This window comes from Vulpes lagopus, chromosome 6 (assembly GCF_018345385.1).
Source record: "Vulpes lagopus strain Blue_001 chromosome 6, ASM1834538v1, whole genome shotgun sequence".
NCBI lineage: Eukaryota > Metazoa > Chordata > Mammalia > Carnivora > Canidae > Vulpes > Vulpes lagopus.
In genome coordinates, this window is record NC_054829.1 from 63,937,028 (window position 1) to 63,958,583 (window position 21,556).

Sequence of the window (21,556 nt, forward strand, 5' to 3'; positions counted from 1 at the left end):
TATAGTCTTTGGGCCAACAAAGAGCTTCTACCTAGCACATTGAAAAATCTTGAGCCTATTATTCTGGGAAAATATCCTCACATATAATCCAAATGTTCATTTTCAAATCCATTCATGTTCAATGAAGTGTGTGATTTTTCTATTCAAGTTAAAGAAAGCCAGATTGAGAATTTATCTAAATTCAGCTAATTACATTTGGTCAAGCATTGTCCTTGGCACGATTAATCTCCAGATCTAAATTCTTGTACTTTTAATCAGCTATGGTTGCAGGGGCCATTGGCTGCACAAATAGGAATTTTAATTACTTCAGGATACAGTGCTACCACTAGACCTTCATATTTTTGTGTTGCTTCTTCCTGTTCAAATAAATGGTTACATTTAGGCAACAAACGTGTCCTAAAGAGGTAAAACAGGGACAGACAACATGGAACAGTTCAGTGAGATTAATTTGTATCTTAGTTCAGCTTTGTCAAGTTTAGAACTTAATTTCTGAATGGTAAGTAGCTTCTGACAGCCATTTGCACTGTACCTCTTATGGCAGAGTCGTCATTTGGGCTGGGTAGTTTCACCACCACCCAATTAATTTTTAAATTATACCACAAGGAATTGACACATTGTCTTGATGCATTTATATCTGTGATCTTGAAGCTTTGATGCTTCACTTACCACTGCCCTCCCCACCTTGTGAGAAAGATTTCTCTCCTTTGTAGAGGCAGGGATATGAAACAGAAAAGAAGCAGGCATAATTTTTACACCTCCTCTTGTCAGTCTGGATGATTCACTAAGCTTGGTAGGCTGTATGCCCTGTATCAATACAATTACATAATCATTACCTGTAAGTTAAATCACTTCACACACCCACTGGCAAAAATATAACAATAAAGCTATTCTTCCGATTTTTCCCTTTCAAAGTAATTATATATAGTTGAAAAACTAAACTGCCTTCAAACTAATGTAACTTCAAACATTACCTTTCCCCTTATGAAACTTTTTGCTCTTCTTAAGTTGCACTATACTGAATTAAAAGAAATAGTTATAGTGAGGAGATGAAATGAATTTTTCAGCTATTCAGCAGATATATTTAGAAAAAAATAATGGAAACTGGTAGTATTTTCTACCAGTTTCTACTGGTACTAACTGGTAGTTAGTAGGTGCTCAACAGTTAGTAGGTGCTCAAAAAGCACTCATCAAAGCTATGTTAAATACATAAATTTCTTTCAAAATGACTTGAAAAAATGCCAAGATTTCCAAGAATAAAAATGTGTTTAGGGAATCATTTTTCTATAATAAATGTGAACGTTAATAAAATTTACATGAATTAAGGGGAAAAGGATGACTTTCTGATTTCATAATTAGTTTTGAAAATTAGTGTGCCTATTCTGAGTATTTAAAGGATTTAGTGATAGAAGAGGAAGCCATGTAATTTCCAGGAGCATGCCTTTGAATCCAACGAAGGTTGTCAGAGAAAGTTGATACCATTTGACAACTATTTTGTGAAATGAGCTGGTTTCAGTCCAGTGGACAGATGTCCATACCACAAAATGCTCTAATTGGCAGTCTTAGCTGAGGAGCCAAGAATCGAACGGGCCTGGGATCTGAACCTCTTCTCACTCTCTAGAAGGGCAGACAGAGGTTCATTCATAAAGGGAACTTAGAATTGCTGGTGGCAATCATATATATGTTTTATGGATAAACAGAAGACTTTGTGTTTCAAAGCTGTCAGTCTAATTTTTCAATATACTCAAGTACTTTTAATAAGGCGCCTCCAAGTTGAGGCAAGTATTCACTATTTTATGCTGCAAAGTAATATTGCAAGTTTGTATTTTGTTGAAGAAAAACCAGAGCTGGGCTGTATTTAAAGCAGTAAAACCAGATTTTTATTCAGGAACTGTTGCAATTTGAGAAAAAAAAAAAAAAAGCCTTGATAGAAAACTGGGATCAATTCTAAATACAGCATGGATAAGTGAGGATCTATAGCCAAGTAGCAGAGTAGAGGGCAGTGGATGGAGAATGACTAAAAGGAAACATCAACTGTAAGGAATGCTTCCAGCTAACCTGACTTGATAGGATTCTTGCCACAGGTCTGGGTCATCAGATATCAGCTGGGGAATGAGGAATTTGATCAGATATCAAGGGTGATCAGACATTGAGGGTGGGGATGCTTGCTAAACTGACTTACCAGAGTTTTTGAAAAAATTGGGTGATATAAAGGTAGACAGGGTAGTCTGAAGGCTGAAGCCTAGTTGAGAAGATAGTTCAGAGAAGGCTGACTAAAGTTTGGTCAAGGAGAGAGTCTTTGTCAAAACACTAGCGCATTTCTCATATCAAATGTGCACTATTGTTAGGTTTAATGACTATCAGTAGTCAGCTAAAAATATCACACATGCCATGAAAACTGGCAAGTAAAATTCAGTAAGTACTTGAACTTAGAATATTTTGCCTGTGGCTCAAAATATGCCCAATCTGCTATAGCTTTTCTGTGTGTCATAATGAAACAGATATTTCTAAGGCCTGGGAAATCAGATGGAGTAAATTAACTGGCCATATCCTTTTAGAATTAATGACATAGCAGTAGGCTTGATCAGGGTCTGTATACTGAAAAATGACAAACGACTGCCTGTTGATATGATTTTAGCAGTAATAAGAATGCCTATTGTCTCCATATGCCTAGAATCCCAACCTGCAGTATCATTCTTGCAGCTTTAGTTTTGTGCCTTTGGGAGAGGTCATTTTCTACAATCCACAGTTCTTTTTTTTTTTTTTTAAGATTTTATTTATTTATTCATGAGAGACACACAGAGAGAGGCAGAGACATAGGCAGAGGGAGAAGCAGGCTCCCTGTGGGGAGCCTGATGCAGGACTCAATCCTACAGGATCACGACCTGAGCTGAAGGCAGACAGCCGCTGAGCCACCCAGGCACCCCAGGACACTACTAGCTTTATAGCTGTTCTACTAACCCCCTTCCACCCCATCACACCCAGAAATGGGGGGGGGCGGTGTATGTATGTATGTGTGATTCTGTGGTCATATAAATTTGGGGAAAACTTAGGTAAATAATGTTAAATAGGTTTATTTATGTAAAATTTACAAAGCCTTTAACATACAAATATGTTTTCTGACTCTCAAAGAAGAGAGTATGCAGCATTTCCTATAACATATCTAACTCAACTGAAGCCCAAGTCTTCCCCAGACTGGTCCATTGATAACACAGGGACCAAACCTTGCCCACAACAGGCACACAGCACCATTGCAGACAAGTGGACTGAAGGCAAACACAGCTTAGCTGCAACAGTAGGGAGCATGTAGCCCACACAGAAGACACCCATGAAGTGCCAGGTTTTAGTCAACAGAGCACATTGCACTGCAGGGCACAACAGGATCTCTTCTTCATAAGACCACTACTTTTAAAAGCAGGAGACGTAGCTGACTTTCCTAACACATAGAAACAGACACAGAATTAGACAACATAAGAAAACAGAGGAATATGTCTCAAGTGAAAGAACAGGACAAAATCATAGCAAGAGAGCTAAATGAAACAGAGGTAAGTAATATGCCTGATACAGAACTTAAAGTAATGGTCATAAAGATACTTGCCAGACTAGAGAAAAGAGTGGAGGACCTCAGTGAGACCCTCAACAAAGAGATGGAAAACATAAACAAGAATCAGTCAAAGATTAAGAAGTCAATAACTAAAACATATAACAGCCATTAACATGGCTGGAAACTAGTGTTCCAAGGACCACAGACTGAGACAGGCTCTTCTCAGTCATTTAGAGGTTGGTGTGTGCTAATTGCTAATTGTTACCTGATAGAATTTTCAAAGGAGGGACATCTGGGTGGCTCAGTGGTTGAGTGTCTGCCTTCAGCTCAGTTGTGATCCCAGGGTCCTGGGATCAAGTCCTGCATCAGGCTCCCTATAGGAAGCCTGCTTCTCCCTCTGCCTATGTCTCTGCCTCTCTCTGTGTCTCTCATGAACAAATAAATAAAATCTTTAAAAAAAGAACTTTCATAAGAAAGGGGGGAAATAGGCAATATTTATTACCTGGCATTACTGGGGACTGTTTTTCAACAATTCTGCTGCACCCAAACATTGTTAAAAGAAATAAAACTTTCCCCAGATTGAAAATGTTTCTCTCTCTGAGAAGTTTAGGAGGTTTTCAGCAGTGTGTTGCCACAAGTCAACTATTCTCAGTAAATCATCAGGACAGTTCAATTTCTTGTTATCAATTTTCTCTGAAATGTTGGATGAGTAAAGTCCTATTTGGAGTCCTTCAGTGTCCTTTCTTGTTAAGCCTGCAGTCCTCCTCTGCTTGGGATCATCATGGCAGGCTACCACCAGGAACATATGGGTAGTGGAGGAGAAATACATTGGACACGTATTGAGTAGAACTATCTGTGGAACATTCTTTCAGTCATCATCTGTGGAAAATTATAGGATTTGATTCTCACTGACTCAAATCAATTTTTTCTCCTGTCAGAAATATATTTGATAATGGAGCAGAGACAATTACAATTACAAATGTGCCACTCATTTTTTCTTTATTAATAGGAATTGCATAAGATAGAACTTATTTCATGTTCCTATCTGTAGGGTGCAAACTTGCAGCAATAGTATTATTCTTTCTATAGAGAGTATTGTAAAATTGTTGCCATATGAATAAGGATTCAAAGAATATGAAGCCAAAAGATGTGGGGAAAAAGTATCATAGAGGTGTGTCAGGTCATTAATTCACAAAAATGTTATATTATTTTTCTGGAACTTGAGATATACATAGTATTTGTAAACTTTTAATGTTTTTAAATTGTTTTGATTACTCTCATTAAGAATCAATATTTGCTTTCCTACTTAATTTTGTACTATTTAGCTGTAGGCACACAAAACCTGGCTTTCTCCTTGACATACAGATCCTAAAATGAATTAGAGCAGTATTCTTTTATATGTTCCCATTATATTAATCTAGTATACTTTAGATTAAAGGCATAAGGGGACACCTGGGTGGTTCAGTGGTTGAGCGTCTGCCTTCAGCTCAGGGCATGATCCCGGGGTCCTGGGATAAGTCCTGCATCAGGCTCCCTGCATGGAGCCTGCTTATTCCTCTGCCTGTGTCTCTGACTCTCTCTCTGTCTCTCATGAATACATAAATAAAATCTTAAAAAAAAAAAGATTAAAAGAATCAGGAAACAATTCTCTCTCTGTCTCTTTCCCTCTCCAATTTAGAAGGAAATCCTTAGTTGATGAAAGTTAATTGTTAAAAAATTGTGATAGCTCCTCAAAAAGACTTGTATTTGAGTGAAGAAGGGGAGCTCAAAAGAAGATTAGAAATAAAGAAGATGAGGGAAAGATGAAAAGAGGGGTAGATGAAAAGATGAAAAGAAATTTGAAAAGGAGAAGAAAGAAAATTAAGGGAGAAGAGAATTAAGAAAAGAAAGGAATTAGCAGAAAACAAAACAAAACAAAAAAGCAAGAGGAGAGGATGGATAAAATACTAATTGGCTTTATAAATTGTTACTAACAGTTGATTTTCATAAATTACAGTCTCTATGAGTAGGATACATAGTATAATGATTAATTTTCTGTGGCTTTACTTCTTTCTGAGTTTCCTCCTCTCTGTCTTACACTGTACACAATCCCCCTTCCCATGATCTAATGCTCATTCTTATGAAAGTACTACAGATCAAGTTTATTATATAGGAATTTAGGAATTACTGCATTTGGGTGAGATTTATGGTCTTTCAACCCAACATTTTGTTTAAATGGGGCCTCCAAGATGTAGGAGAAAGTGTTTTGTAGATTTGAAACTGCTAGAAGTATTCTCTATTTCAAGCAATCCATAAGAAAAACTAGACCAAGAGAGTCTTAACTACTCTGTTTATCAAGGGAACCTAAGTAATACAGGACTACTGAGTTAGCTCATGTACAGCTTAAATGAGCAGATTTAACTTCTCATAACAATTCTACAGATTAGGTGGAAAAATACAATTTTCTATTTCTATATACTGAAAATGAAATTTCTATATACTGAAAAAATTCTAGTATATACTTTGTAATTAAAAATACTTAATGTATTGCAACAATTAGAAAAAAACTATAATTCATGACCTAGTGAAATCTTTGGCATCACTGGCATCACTGACATCCTGATCCTCTAATTCCCCCCCCCCCTTTTTATTGATGGAAACATAATCTCTCCAGTTATTTAAACTATAAACTTTGGAGTCCTCTCAAATTTCTGCCCCCTCAGCCACAATATCCAATTGGTCGCCAAGTCTTGCCATTTCTACCCTCTTGATGTGTCTGGAATTGTCTCCTCTGTAATTTCATGTGTGGACATGTGTGGACTACTCTAATTCAAGCTCTCATTAACACTCATGTGGATTATTGCAATCACTTCCTAACTGATCTCGTTGCTTTGGGACAAATAATTTAATCCAAGGATTGGCAAACTATATAGCTCATGGGCCAAATCCAGCCTCTTGCCTGTTTTTCTTTCCCCCCAAATAAGGTTTTTATTGGAACACAGTCATGTCTATTCACTTACCTATTGTCTATAGTTGTTTTCATGCTATAACAGCAAAGTAGAGTAGTTGTGACAGAGACTACATGCCCACAAAGCCCCAGGTATTTATTATCTGGCCCTTCAGAAACATTTGGCAATCCATTCTCCAATATCAATATTGGATCACAGTATAGTGATCCAGTATCACTCTGCAGCCAGAGTGATATTTCAAAGACAAATCTGATGATTACTCCTGCTTAACATCTCGTGCAACTTCCCATTATCCATAGAAGAAAATTCATATACCTGTATACCAAGTATGATTCCAGGCCATTATTTTTTTTGACCTCTGCCTACTTTTCCAGTCTCATCTTCTACTATTTTCCCACTTGATTACTGTTTTCTAGCATGAAAAAAGTACTTGCAGTGTCCTGGATTTGCAGTGTTTTCCCTCAAGTTCTTGTTTCTGGCAAACACAGTCATTTTTCAAGCTCATGCACACTGTTGATCCTTAACGAGATTTTCTAGATCTCTCCATGCAGAATTACATTCTTCCTGTGAATTTATCATTTTATTTTATTTATTTTAAAGAGTTCATTTATTTACTTGAGAGAGGGAGAGGGATAGTGAGAGTACACAAGCAGCAGGAAGGGGCAGAGGGAGAGGGAGAAGCAGATTTCCTGCTGAGCAGGGAACCCCATGTGGGGCTCCATCTCAGGGCCCTGGGATTACGACCTGAGCCAAAGGCAGACACTTAACCAACTAAGCCACCCAGGTGCCCCTGAATTTATCATTTAAAAAATACTTATCCTTTTAATTTGTTGTCATTTTAAATTACTTCTCTGACTTTTCTAATAGATTATGAGTCTTTGGAGGATCTAGATGGTGTCTTATTTATTCTAGTACCCTTTGTGCCCAACACAGTGCCATATATATATATATATATATATATATATATATATATATATATTTAATACTTACGCAACATTGGCTGAATAAATGAATGAAGAAGCTTTATCTGAATCTTTCTTGCATAAACTTTAACATGATCTGTGGGAAAGTGAACTTTTTGCCTCAAAGACAACTACTGAACACTACTGAATGCTTTTGTACCAAAATTTGCTGAGGGCTGCAAAAGTAAAACAGACAAATAGCACTTCTTCATAAATTTATATAGAAGAACAAAAATCAATGTTTTAAAGTCCAAGGAATGAGAAAAATTTTTAAGGAGAAAGACAGACAAGAAAAAGTTTTTGTTATTGATTGCTATTGATTGTGACTCTATACCATTATTTATATTAAATTATGTTGTTATAAGTTGAATTCATTAAGGGATTCAATTGGATTAATGCTATAAAATGATTTTTTACCCTCTAATAATGCTTTGCCAGGTTTTATAGACTGAGCTTATTTGCATAGACTAATGTTAGGACTTCACACTTTTTTTATGTGAAGGTCAACTTAAAAGCTCTCCATCCAGATAACCAACAGATGTAATGAATATGCCTATCAGAGCACACAAAACACATCTATGTGAAAAGCCAGATGATGTAATAATAATTTGGAAAAAAACAATATGAAAATATATATTTGACTTTTAGAATAACAGAGTAACTTAGCCAGTATAATATTCTTGCAGATAACATATATATATATGTATATATATATACATGTATATATATATATATATATATATATATATATATATATATATATATATAAAACAACCTCCTCCATGACAACTATTTAAAAGTACACAAAAACCCTCACACACTAGAGGAAGCATACCCTTGAAAGGATTGCAACTAGTAAGATTTGGGAATATGTACTTTTCGCCTGAGGGTACATCCCAATCTGTACTAAGCTGTTGGTAACAGAAAGTTGCAACTTTATGGCTTGAGGTAAAAGAAGACAGAGTTCTAGGCTGGCAGAGAAGATAGAAAAAATTAGGGAGAATTCCTGAAAGAAAGGAGGCTGCGAAAGAAGTGAAACTCAGGATCTGTATATAAATGTATACATGCTCCAGAGATACTCTGGTTTGCCTGGTGAAAAAGCAGCAGCTGGAAGAGGAAAGACATGGACAGAGATTCTAGCTGCTGCCCACTAACAGGGAGATACATTTTTGGATTCTAAGAAGAACCAAGTTAACCGCTTGATGGAATAAAAATCAATACCCTTCAAAGAAATATTACTGAATCCAGAGTATTTAAAATATAGTTTTCACAATGTCCAGTATATGATGGGAAAAAACACACCAGATATGCAAAGATATAGGAAAATGTCCTGATCCATAGTCAGGACAAAAAGCAGGTTAGTAAAATCCAGTTCCATAAAGCCAAAGCAACCTTGAGAGAGAAGAGCAAAACTGGAGGTATCACAATCTCATTTTTCATATTACACCAGAAAGCCACAGTAAACCAAACAGTATGATTCTCATACAAAAGTAGACACATAGATCAATAGAACAAAATAGAGAACCCATAGATAACTCCATGTTCATATGGTCAATTAATCTATAACAAAGAAGGAAATAACATATAATGGGGAAAAGATAGCCTGTTCAATACTGACATTGGGAAAACTGGACAGCTACATGCAAAAGAATGAAATTGACCACTTTTTTACACCACACACCAAAATAGATTAAAAATAGATTAAAAATCTAAATGTAAGCCTGGAAACCATAAAACCTTTAAAAGAAAAAATAGACAGTAAACTCTTAGATACCAGTCTTAACAATATCTTTCTGGATATATCTCCCCAGGCAAGAGAAACAAACACAAAGATAAACAGTTGGGATTATACTTATTTTGGATATTAGCCCCTTACTGTTTATCCTTTGCAAATATCTTTTCCCATTCAGTAGGTTGCCTTTTCATTTTGTTGATGGTTTCCTTTGCTGTACAAACTTTTTAGTTGGATATAATTCCAATTGTTTGTGTATTTTTAGAAGTTTTAGGTCTTACATGTAGGTTTTATGGTTTTAGCTCTTACATTTAGTTTTTCAGTCCATTTTTATTTTATTTCAGATTTTTAAATTAATCAATCAATTAATTAATATTTAAATTCAATTAGGCAACATATAATACATCATTGGTTTCAGATGGAGTGTTCAATAATGTATCAGTTGAGTATAACACCCAGTGCTTATCACATCATGTGTCCTCCTTAATGCCCATTGCCCAAATCCTTCATGTCCCCACCTACCTCCCCTCCAGGAAGGCTTTAGTTTGTTTACCAGAGTTAAGAGTCTCTCATTGTTTGTCCCCCTCTCTGATTTCTTTCCATTCAGTCTTCCCTCCCTTCCTCTGCGATCCTTTGCACTGTTTCTTATATTACACATATGAATGAAACCATTTGATAATTGTCTTTCTTTGATTGACTTATTTAATTCAGCCTAATACCCCCCAGTTTGAAGTAAATTGTAAGTATTCATCCTTTCTGATGGCTGAGTAATAATCCATTGTATAGATATACCACATCTTCTTTATCCATTCATCTGTTGATGGATATCTTGGCTCCTTTTACAGTTTGGCTATTGTGGACATTGCTGCTATGAACATTGAGGTGCAGGTGCCTGTTAGGATCACATTTATATCATTAGGGTAAATACCTAGTAGAGCAATTGCTGGGGGTTATAGGGTAGTTCTATTTTTAACTTCTTGAGGTACTTCCACACTGTTTTCCAGAGTGGCTGCACCAGCTTGCATTTCCACCAACAGTGTAAGTGTGTTCCCCTTTCTCTGCATCCTTGCCAGCATCTGTCATTTCCTGACTTGTTAATTTTAGCCATTCTGACTGGTGTAAGGTGGTATCTCATTGTGGTTTTGATTTATATTTCTCTGATGTCTAGTGATGTTGAGCATTTTTTTCATGTGTCTGTTGGCCATGTACAGGTGTTCTTTAGAGAAATGTCTGTTCATGTTTTCTGCTCATCACTTGACTGGATTGTTTGTTTGGGGGGTGCTGAGTCTGATAAGTTCATTATAGATTTTGGATACTAGCCATTTATCTGATGTCATTTGCAAATATCTTCTCCCATTCCATAGGTTGCCTTTAAGTTTTGTTGACTATTTCCTTTGCTGTGTAGAAGCTTTTCATTTTGATGAAGTCTCAATAGTTCACTTTTGCTTTTGCTTGTCTTGCCTTTAGAGATGTGTCTAGTAAAAAGTTGCTGCAGTTGAGGTCAAAGAGATTGCTGCCTGTGTTCTCCTCTATTCTCCTCTAGGATTTTGATGGATCCTTTCTCACATTCAGATCTTTCATTCATTTTGAGTTTATCTTTGTGTAAGGCGCAAGAGAATGGTCCAGTTTCATTCTTCTGCATATGGCTGTCCAATTTTCCCAGCACCATTTATTGAAGAGGCTGTCCTTTTTCCATCAGATATTCTTTCTTGCTTTGTTGAAGATTAGTTGACTATAGAGTTAAGGATCCATTTCTGGGTTCTTTATTCTGTTCCACTGATCTATGTGTCTGTTTTTGTGCCAGTACCGTACTGTCTTGATGATCACAGCTTTGTACTATAGCTCGAAGTCAGGTGTTGTGATGCCACCCACTTTTGGTTTTCTTTTTCAATATTCCTCTAGCTATTTAGCGTCTTTTCTGGTTCCATACAAATTTTAGGGTTATTTGTTCCAGCTCTGTGAAAAATGTTGATGGTATTTTGATAGGGATTGTATTGAATGTGTAGATTGCTCTGGGTAGCATAAACATTTTAACAATATTTTTTCTTCTAACCTATGAGCATGGAACATTTTTCCACCTCTTTTTGTCTTCCTCAATTTCTTTCATAAATGTTCTGTAGTTTTTAGGGTATAGATCCTTTACCTCTTTGGTTAGGTTTATTCCTAGGTATCTTATGTTTTTGGTGCAATTGTAAATGGGATCAATTCCTTAATTTCTCTTTTTTCAGTCTCTTGTTAGTGTATAGAAATGCAAGTGATTTCTGTGCATTGATTTGTGCACACTGCTGAATTGCTATATGAGTTCTAGCAATTTTGGAATGAAGTCTATTCGGTATTTATTTATTTATTTATTTACTGAAGTTCGATTTGCCAACATATAGTGTAACACCTCATCAAGTTCCCTCCTCAGTGCTGGTCACCAGTTACCCTATCCCCCTGTTCACCTCCCCTTCTACTACCCTTTGTTCATTTCCCAGAGTTAGGAGTCTCTCATGTTTTGTCACCCTCTCTAATTTTTCCCACTCATTTTCCCTCCTTTCCCTTATAATCCCTTTCACTATTTCTTATATTCCCACTACGAGTGAAACTATATGATGATTGTCCTTCTCTGATTGACTTACTTCACTCAGCATAATATCCTCCAGTTCTATCCACGTTGAAGCAAATGGTGGGTATTTGTCATTTCTAATGGCTGAGTTATATTCCATTGTATATATAGACCACATCTTCTTTATCCATTCATATTTCGATTGACACCGAGGCTCCTTCCACAGTTTGGCTATTGTGGACATTGCTGCTAGAAACATCGTGGTGCAGGTGTCTGTTCCATTGATCTGTGTGTCTGTTTTTGTGCCAGTACCACACTGTCTTGATGATCACAGCTTTGTAGTACAGCTTGAAATCCGGCATTGTGATGCCCCTGGCATTGGTTTTCTTTTTCAGTATTCTCCTGGCTATTTGGAGTCTTTTCTGATTCCACACAAATCTTACGATGATTTGTTCCAACTCTGTGAAGAAAGTCCATGGTATTTTGATAAGGATTACATTAAACATGTAAATTGCCCTGGGTAGTATAACAATATTTATTCTTCCAATCCATGAGCATGGAACATTTTTCCATCTCTTTTTGTCTTCCTCAATTTCTTTCAGAAGTGTTCTGTAGTTTTTAGGGTATGAATCCTTTACCTCTCTGGTTAGGTTTATTCCTAGGTATTTTATGGTTCTTGGTACAATTGTAAATGGGATTGACTCCTTAATCTCTCTTTCTTCAGTCTTATTGTTAGTGTATAGAAATGCCATTGGTTTCTGTGCATTGATTTTGTATCCTGCCACATTGCTGAACTGTTGTATGAGTTCTAGCAATCTTGGGGTGTAGTCTTTTGGGTTTTCTATATATAGTATCATGTCATCTGTGAAGAGGGAGCATTCAACTTCTTCTTTGCCAATTTGAATGCCTTTTATATCTTTTTGTTGTCTGATTGCTGAGGTTAGGACTTCTAGTACTATGTTGAATAACAGTGGTGAGAATGGACATCCCTGTCGTGTTCCTGACCTTAGGGGAAAAGCTCTCAGTTTTTCCTCACTGAGAATGATATTCACTGTAGGCTTTTTGTAGATGGCTTTTATGAGGTATATTCCCTCTATCCCTACACTGTGGAGACTTTTAATCAAAAAGGATGCTGTATTTTGCCAAAGGTTTTTTTCTGTATGAGTTGAGAGGATCGTGTTTCTTGTTCTTTCTTTTATTAATGTGATGTGTCACACTGATTGATTTGTGAATGTTGAACCACCCTTGTAGCTCAGGGATAAATCCCACTTGGTTGTGGTGAATAATCCTTTTAATGTACTGTTGGATTCTATTGGCTAGTATCTTGGTGAGGCATCTATGTTCATCAGGGATATTGGTCTGTAATTCTCCTTTTTGATGGGGTCTTCACCTGTTTTGGGGATCAAGGTAATGTTGGTCTCATAGGATGAGTTTGGAAGTCTTCCTTCTATTTCCATTTTTTGAAACAGCTTCAGAAGAATAGGTATTAGTTCTTCTTTAAGTGTTTGGTAGAATTCCATCTGGCCCTGGAGTCTTTGTCAGGAGATTTTTTAATTAGTATTTCAATTTCCTTGCTGGTTATGGGTCTGTTCAGGTTTTCTATTTCTTCCTGTTTCAGCTTTGGTAGTTTAGAAGTTTCCAGGAATGCATCGATTTCTTCCAGGTTGCCTAATTTGTTGGCATATACTTGCTTATAATATGTTCTTAAATTGTTTTTATTTCCTTGCTTTTGGTCATGATCTCTCCTCTTTCATTCCTGATTTTATTAATTTGGGTCCTTTCTCTTATTTTTTTTGAAAATTCTGGGTAGGGGTTTATTGATCTTATTAATTCTTTCAGAGAACCAGCTTCTAGTTTCATTGATCTGTTCTACTGTTCTTCCAGTTTCTATTTCATTGAGTTCTGCTCTAATCTTTATTATTTCTCTTCTCCTGCTCAGTTTAGGCTTTATTTGTTGTTCTTTCTCTAGCTCTTTTAGGTGTACATTTAGCTTATATATTTGAGATTTTCCTAATTTTTTGAGAGAGACTTGAATTGTTATGCACCTCACTCTTAGAATGGCCTTTGCTTTTTCCCAAAGGTTTTGAACAGTTGTGTCTTCATTTTCATCTGTTTCCATAAATTTTAAAAATTATTCTTTAATTTCCTGGTTGACTGATTCTTTAGTAGGATGCTCTTTAACCTGCAAATTTTTGAATTCCTTCCAAATTTCCTCTTGTGATTGAGTTCTAGTTTCAAAGCATTGTGATCTGAAAATATTTAGGGAATAATCCCAATCTTTTGGTATTGATGAGACCTGATTTGTGACCCAGTATGTGATCTATTCTGGAGAATGTTCCATGTGCACTTGAGAGGAATGTGTATTCTGTTGCTTTAGGATGTATTTCTCTGTATATATCTGTGAAGTCCATCTGGTCCACTGTGTTTTTTTTTTTAATTAATTTTTATTGGTGTTCAATTTACCAACATACAGAAAAACACCCAGTGCTCATCCCGTTAAGTGTCCGCCTCAGTGCCCGTCACCCATTCCCCTCCACCTCCCACCCTCCTCCCCTTCCACCACTCCTAGTTCGTTTCCCAGAGTTAGGAGTCTTTATGTTCTGTCTCCCTTCCTGATATTTCCCAACATTTCTTTTCCCTTCCTTTATATTCCCTTTCACTATTATTTATATTCCCCAAATGAATGAGAACATACACTGTTTGTCCTTCTCCGATTGACTTGTTTCACTCAGCATAATACCCTCCAGTTCCATCCACGTTGAAGCAAATGGTGGGTATTTGTCGTTTCTAATGGCTGAGTAATATTCCATTGTATACATAAACCACATCTTCTTTATCCATTCATCTTTCGATGGACACCGAGGCTCCTTCCACAGTTTGGCTATTGTGGCCATTGCTGCTAGAAACATCGGGGTGCAGGTGTCCCGATGTTTCATTGCATCTGAATCTCTGGGGTAAATCCCCAACAGTGCAATTGCTGGGTCGTAGGGCAGGTCTATTTTTAATCTTTGAGGAACCTCCACACAGTTTTCCAGAGTGGCTGCACCAGTTCACATTCCCACCAACAGTGTAAGAGGGTTCCCTTTTCTCCACATCCTCTCCAACATTTGTTGTTTCCTGCCTTGTTAATTTTCCCCATTCTCACTGGTGTGAGGTGGTATCTCATTGTGGTTTTGATTTGTATTTCCCTGATGGCAAGTGATGCAGAGCATTTTCTCATGTGCATGTTGGCCATGTCCATGTTTTCCTCTGTGAGATTTCTCTTCATGTCTTTTGCCCATTTCATGATTGGATTGTTTGTTTCTTTGCTGTTGAGTTTAATAAGTTCTTTATAGATTTTGGAAACTAGCCCTTTATCTGATATGTCGTTTGCAAATATCTTCTCCCATTCTGTAGGTTGTCTTTTAGTTTTGTTGACTGTATCCTTTGCTGTGCAAAAGCTTCTTATCTTGATGACGTCCCAATAGTTCATTTTTGCTTTTGTTTCTTTTGCCTTCGTGGATGTATCTTGCAAGAAGTTACTGTGGCTGAGTTCAAAAAGGGTGTTGCCTGTGTTCTCTTCTATGATTTTGATGGACTCTTGTCTCACATTTAGATCTTTCATCCATTTTGAGTTTATCTTTGTGTATGGTGAAAGAGAGTGGTCTAGTTTCATTCTTCTTCATGTGGATGTCCAATTTTCCCAGCACCATTTATTGAAGAGACTGTCTTTCTTCCAATGGATAGTCTTTCCTCCTTTATCGAATATTAGATGACCATACATTTCAGGGTCCACTTCTGGGTTCTCTATTCTGTTCCATTGATCTATGTGTCTGTTTTTGTGCCAGTACCACACTGTCTTGATGACCACAGCTTTGTAGTACAACCTGAAATCTGGCATTGTGATGCCCCCAGCTATGGTTTTCTTTTTTAAAATTCCCCTGGCTATTCGGGGTCTTTTCTGATTCCACACAAATCTTAGAATAATTTGTTCTAACTCTCTGAAGAAAGTCCATGGTATTTTGATAGGGATTGCATTAAACGTGTAAATTGCCCTGGGTAACATTGACATTTTTACAATATTAATTCTGCCAATCCATGAGCATGGAATATTTTTCCATCTCTTTGTGTCTTCCTCAATTTCTTTCAGAAGTGTTCTATAGTTTTTAGGGTATAGATCTTTTACCTCTTTGGTTAGGTTTATTCCTAGGTATCTCATGCTTTTGGGTGCAATTGTAAATGGGATTGACTCCTTAATTTCTCTTTCTTCAGTCTCATTGTTAGTGTATAGAAATGCCATTGATTTCTGGGCATTGATTTTGTATCCTGCCACGCTACCAAATTGCTGTATGAGTTCTAGCAATCTTGGGGTGGAGGCTTTTGGGTTTTCTATGTAGAGTATCATGTCATCGGCGAAGAGGGAGAGTTTGACTTCTTCTTTGCCAATTTGAATGCCTTTAATGTCTTTTTGTTGTCTGATTGCTGAGGCGAGGACTTCCAGAACTATGTTGAACAGCAGTGGTGAGAGTGGACATCCCTGTCTTGTTCCTGATCTTAGGGGAAAGGCTCCCAGTGCTTCCCCATTGAGAATGATATTTACTGTGGGCTTTTCGTAAATGGCTTTTAAGATATCAAGGAAAGTTTCCTCTCTCCCAACACTCTGAAGGGTTTTGATCAGGAATGGATGCTGTATTTTGTCAAATGCTTTCTCTGCATCTAATGAGAGTATCATATGGTTCTTGGTTTTTCTCTTGCTGATATGATGAATCACATTGATGGTTTTACGAGTGTTGAACCAGCCTTGTGTCCCGGGGATAAATCCTACTTGGTCATGGTGAATAATTTTCTTAATGTGTTGTTGGATCCTATTGGCTAGTATCTTGTTGAGAATTTTTGCATCCATGTTCATCAGGGATATTGGTCTGTAATTCTCCTTTTTGGTGGGATCTTTGTCTGGTTTCGGAATTAAGGTGATGCTGGCCTCATAGAACGAATTTGGAAGTACTCCATCTCTTTCTATCTTTCCAAACAGCTTTAGTAGAATAGGTATGATTTCTTCTTTAAACGTTTGATAGAATTCCCCTGGGAAGCCATCTGGCCTGGACTCTTGTGTCTTGGGAGGTTTTTGATGACTGCTTCAATTTCCTCCCTGGTTATTGGCCTGTTCAGGTTTTCTATTTCTTCCTGCTCCAGTTTTGGTAGTTTGTGGCTTTCCAGGAATGCGTCCATTTCTTCTAGATTTCCTAATTTATTGGCGTACAGCTGTTCATAATATGTTTTTTTTTTTTATAAATTTTTATTTATTTATGATAGTCACAGAGAGAGAGAGAGGCACAGAGACACGGGCAGAGGGAGAAGCAGGCTCCATGCACTGGGAGCCCGACGTGGGATTCGATCCCAGGTCTCCAGGATCACGCCCTGGGCCAAAGGCAGGCGCCAAACCGCTGCACCACCCAGGGATCCCTCATAATATGTTTTTAAAATCGTTTGTATTTCCTTGGTGTTGGTAGTGATCTCTCCTTTCTCATTCATGATTTTATTAATTTGAGTCTTTTCTCTCTTCTTTTTAATAAGGTTGGCTAATGGTTTATCTATCTTATTAATTCTTTCAAAGAACCAACTCCTGGTTCTGTTGATCTGTTCCACAGTTCTTTTGGTCTTGATTTCATTTAGTTCTGCTCGAATTTTAATTAACTGTCTTCTTCTGCTGGGGGTGGGGTCCATTCGTTGCTTTTTCTCTAGTTCCTTTATGTGTAAGGTGAGCTTTTAAATTTGAGTTCTTTCCAGTTTTTGAATGGATGCTTGTATTGCGATGTATTTCCCCCTCAGGACTGCTTTTGCTGCATCCCAACGATTTTGAACGGTTGTATCTTCATTCTCATTAGTTTCCATGAATCTTTTTAATTCTTCCTTAATTTCCTGGTTGACCTTTTCATCTTTTAGCAGGATGGTCCTTAACCTCCACGTGTTTGTGGTCCTTCCAAACTTCTTGTTGTGATTAAGTTCTAATTTCAAGGCATTATGGTCTGAGAATATACAGGGGACTATCCCGATCTTTTGGTATGGGTTCAGACCTGATTTGTGACCCAGTATGTGGTCTATTCTGGAGAAAGTTCCATGTGCACTTGAGAAGAATGTGTATTCAGTTGAGTTTGGATGTAAAGTTCTGTAGATATCTGTGAAATCCATCTGGTCCGGTGTATCATTTAAAGCTCTCGTTTCTTTGGATATGTTGTGCTTAGAAGACCTATCTAGTACAGAAAGAGCTAGATTGAAGTCACCAAGTATAAGTGTATTATTATCAAAGTATTTCTTCAGTTTGGTTATTAATTGGTTTAAATATTTGGCAGCTCCCACATTCGGGGCATATATATTGAGGATTGTTAAGTCCTCTTGTTGGATAGATCCTTTGAGTATGAGATAGTGTCCCTCTTCATCTCTCACTATAGTCTTCGGGGTAAATTTTAATTTATCTGATATAAGGATGGCTACCCCTGCTTTCTTTTCAGGACCATTTGAATGGTAAATGGTTCTCCAACCTTTTATTTTCAGGTTGTAGGTGTCCTTCTGTCTAAAATGAGTCTCTTGTAGACAGCAAATAGATGGGTCCTGCTTTTTTATCCAGTCTGAAACCCTGCGCCTTTTGATGGGGTCATTAAGCCCGTTCACGTTCAGAGTTACTATTGACAGATATGAGTTTAGTGTCATCATATCTATTCAGTCCTTGTTTTTGTGGATTGTTCCACTGAACTTCTTCTTAAAGGGGAATTTTAAGAGTTCCCCTTAAAATTTCTTGCAGAGCTGGTTTGGAGGTTACATATTCTTTCAGTTCCTGCCTGTCTTGGAAGCTCTTTATCTCTCCTTCCATTTTGAATGAGAGCCTTGCTGGATAAAGTATTCTTGGTTGCATGTTCTTCTCAATTAGGACCCTGAAAATATCCTGCCAGCCCTTTCTGGCCTGCCAGGTCTCTGTGGAGAGGTCTGCTGTTACCCTAATATTCCTCCCCATAAAAGTCAGGGACTTTTTTTCTCTTGCTGCTTTAAGGATCTTCTCCTTATCTTTGGAATTTGCAAGCTTCACTATTATATGTCGAGGTGTTGAACGGTTTTTGTTGATTTTAGGGGGGGATCTCTCTATTTCCTGGATCTGAATGCCTGTTTCCCTTCCCAGATTAGGAAAGTTTTCAGCTAGTATTTGTTCAAATACATATTCTGGCCCTCTGGCCCTTTCGGCGCCCTCGGGAACCCCAATTAAACGTAGGTTTTTCTTCCTCAGGCTGTCATTTATTTCCCTTAATCTATCCTCATGATCTTTCAATTGCCTGTCTCTTTTTTCCTCAGTTTCCCTCTTTGCCATCAACTTGTCTTCTATGTCACTCACTCGTTCTTCCACCTCGTTAAGCCTTGTCGTTAGGACTTCTAGCTTGGATTGCATCTCATTTAATTGATTTTTAATATCTGCCTGATTGGATCTAAATTCTGCAGTCATGAAGTCTCTTGAATCCTTTATGGTTTTTTCTAGAGCCACCAGTAGCTGTATAATAGTGCTTCTGAATTGGCTTTCTGACATTGAATTGTAATCCAGATTTTGTAACTCTGTGGGAGAGAGGACTGTTTCTGATTCTTTTTTTTTGAGGTGAGGTTTTCCTTCTAGTCATTTTGCTCAGTGCAGAGTGGCCAAAAACAAGTTGTATTGGGAAAAGGAGAAAAAGAGAGAGAAGGAAAGAAAAGAGAAAAAGAAAAAAGAGAAAGAAGAAAAAAAAAGGGGGGAAAGAGAAGAAAAAGAGAAAGAAAAAGAAAGAAAGGAGAAAAAAAGGGGGTGGGGTGGGGGGAAGCAATCAGAAATCAAGAAGAAAGAAAGAAAAAAAAGCACAAAACAAAACAAAAACAAAAACAAAAACAAAAAAAACACGGGGGAGTATCTTCCGATTCTGTATACTTTAAGTCCCTTGACTTCCCCTGGACCTGGTCCGTCTCGCTGGTCTTCTGGGGGAGGGGCCTGCTGTGCTGATTTTCAGGTGTTAGCACTTGGGGGAGCTGCTCTGCCCCTGCCTGGTGCAGGGCTCAGTGGGGGTTGTTTACCCCGTGGGGCCCCATGAAGAACAACCGCAGTGGCGGGGCCAGCTCTGCAGCCCTAGAGTCAGCTCCCGCAGTAACTCCGGGGCTCTCCATCTGCAGGGCCTGGAGGCTCCCGGGCGGGGCCCTGATCTGCTCAGCTCGGGGCAGGAGCGTCCTCGCTGTCCTGGGCCCTCCCGGCCTCTGCCTGTTCCGGGGGAGACCGGATCCTGAGCTGTGTCCTGGCGCCCTGTACTCCGGAGCCTGCGCTGTTGGATTCGGCTCCCGCCCCACAGCCCCCTCCGCGGAGCTGCCGCCCGAGCCCCTCCGAGCTGCTCCCGGTCCCGCCGTTCGCACTGCAGCCCTTAGGGAGCTCCGCGCACTCTCCCGGGGCGCAGGTGCCTGTTAGTGTCCCAGGGAGCCCGAGGGCATCCCCGCCCTCCTGGGTCCTGCTCTATCTCCCTGCGGGCCCCTTTCCGCCCGGGAAGGTTGGTGCAGCTCCTGCTCCTCCGGGACGGGGCTCTCCTGTCCTGGGGACACTCGCCCCGGCCTCAGCCCGGCTCCTCGCGGGCCCCTCCCCCTTGGAGGCCTTTTGTGTCTTTATTTCTTTTTCCCCGTCTTCCTACCTTGATAGAAGCGCGAACTCTTCTCACTGTAGCGTTCCAGCTGGTCTCTCTTTAAATCTCAGGCCGAATTCATAGATTTTTCAGGATGATTTGAAGGTTTTCTAGGTAATTTGTTGGGGACAGGTGATTTGACGACCTTACTCTTCTGCCGTCTTGCCCCTCCCCCTGGTCCACTGTGTTATTCAAATCCCTTGCCCCCTTGTTGATCTTCTGCTTAAATGATCTGTCCATTGCTGTGAGTAGGGTGTTGAAGTCTCCTACTATTATTGTATTATCAATGTGTTTCTTTAATTTTGTTATTAATTGGTTTATATAATTGTTAGAAGCATAAATATTTATAATTGTTAGATCTTCTTGTTGGATAGACCCTTTAAGTATGATATAGTGTCTCTCTTCATCTCTTATGATCATCTTTGGTTTAAATCTTTTTTAAAAAAATTTATTTATTATGAGAGACACAGAGAGGGAGGGAAGGAGAGAGAGAGAGAAAGAGAGAGAGAGAGAGAAAGGCAGACACAGGCAGAGGGAGAAGCAGGCTCCATGCAGGAAGCCTGAGGTGGGACTCGATCCTGGGACTCTAGGATCACGCCCTGGGCCAAAGGCTACGCTAAACCACTGAGCCACCTGGGCTGCCCTCATCTTTGGTTTAAAATGTAATTTGTCTGATATGAGGATTACTACCCCAGCTTTCTTTTGAGGTTCATTAGCATGATCAATTGTTCTCTATCCCTTCACTTTCAATCTGGAAGTGTCTTTAGATCTAAAATGAGTCTCTTGTAGGCAGCATATGGATGGGTCTTGCTTTTTATCCAATCTGATACTCTATGTTTTTTGATTAAAGCATTTAGCGTATTTATTTTCAGAGTAACTATTGAAAGATATGCATTCAGTGCCATTGTATTACTGTTAAAATCGCTGTTTCTGTGGATTGTCTCTATTTCTTTCTAGTCTATGTTATTTTTGGACTTTCCTCACTTACAGGATCCCCCTTAATATTTCTTGCAGGGCTGGTCTAGTGGTTACATATTCTTTTAGTTTTTTGTCCATCCTGGAAGCTTTTTATCTCTCATTCCATTCTTAATGATAGTCTTGCTGGATAAAATATTCTTGGCTGTGTGTTTTTCTCATTTAGTACCCTGAATATGTCATGCCAGCTCTTTCTGGT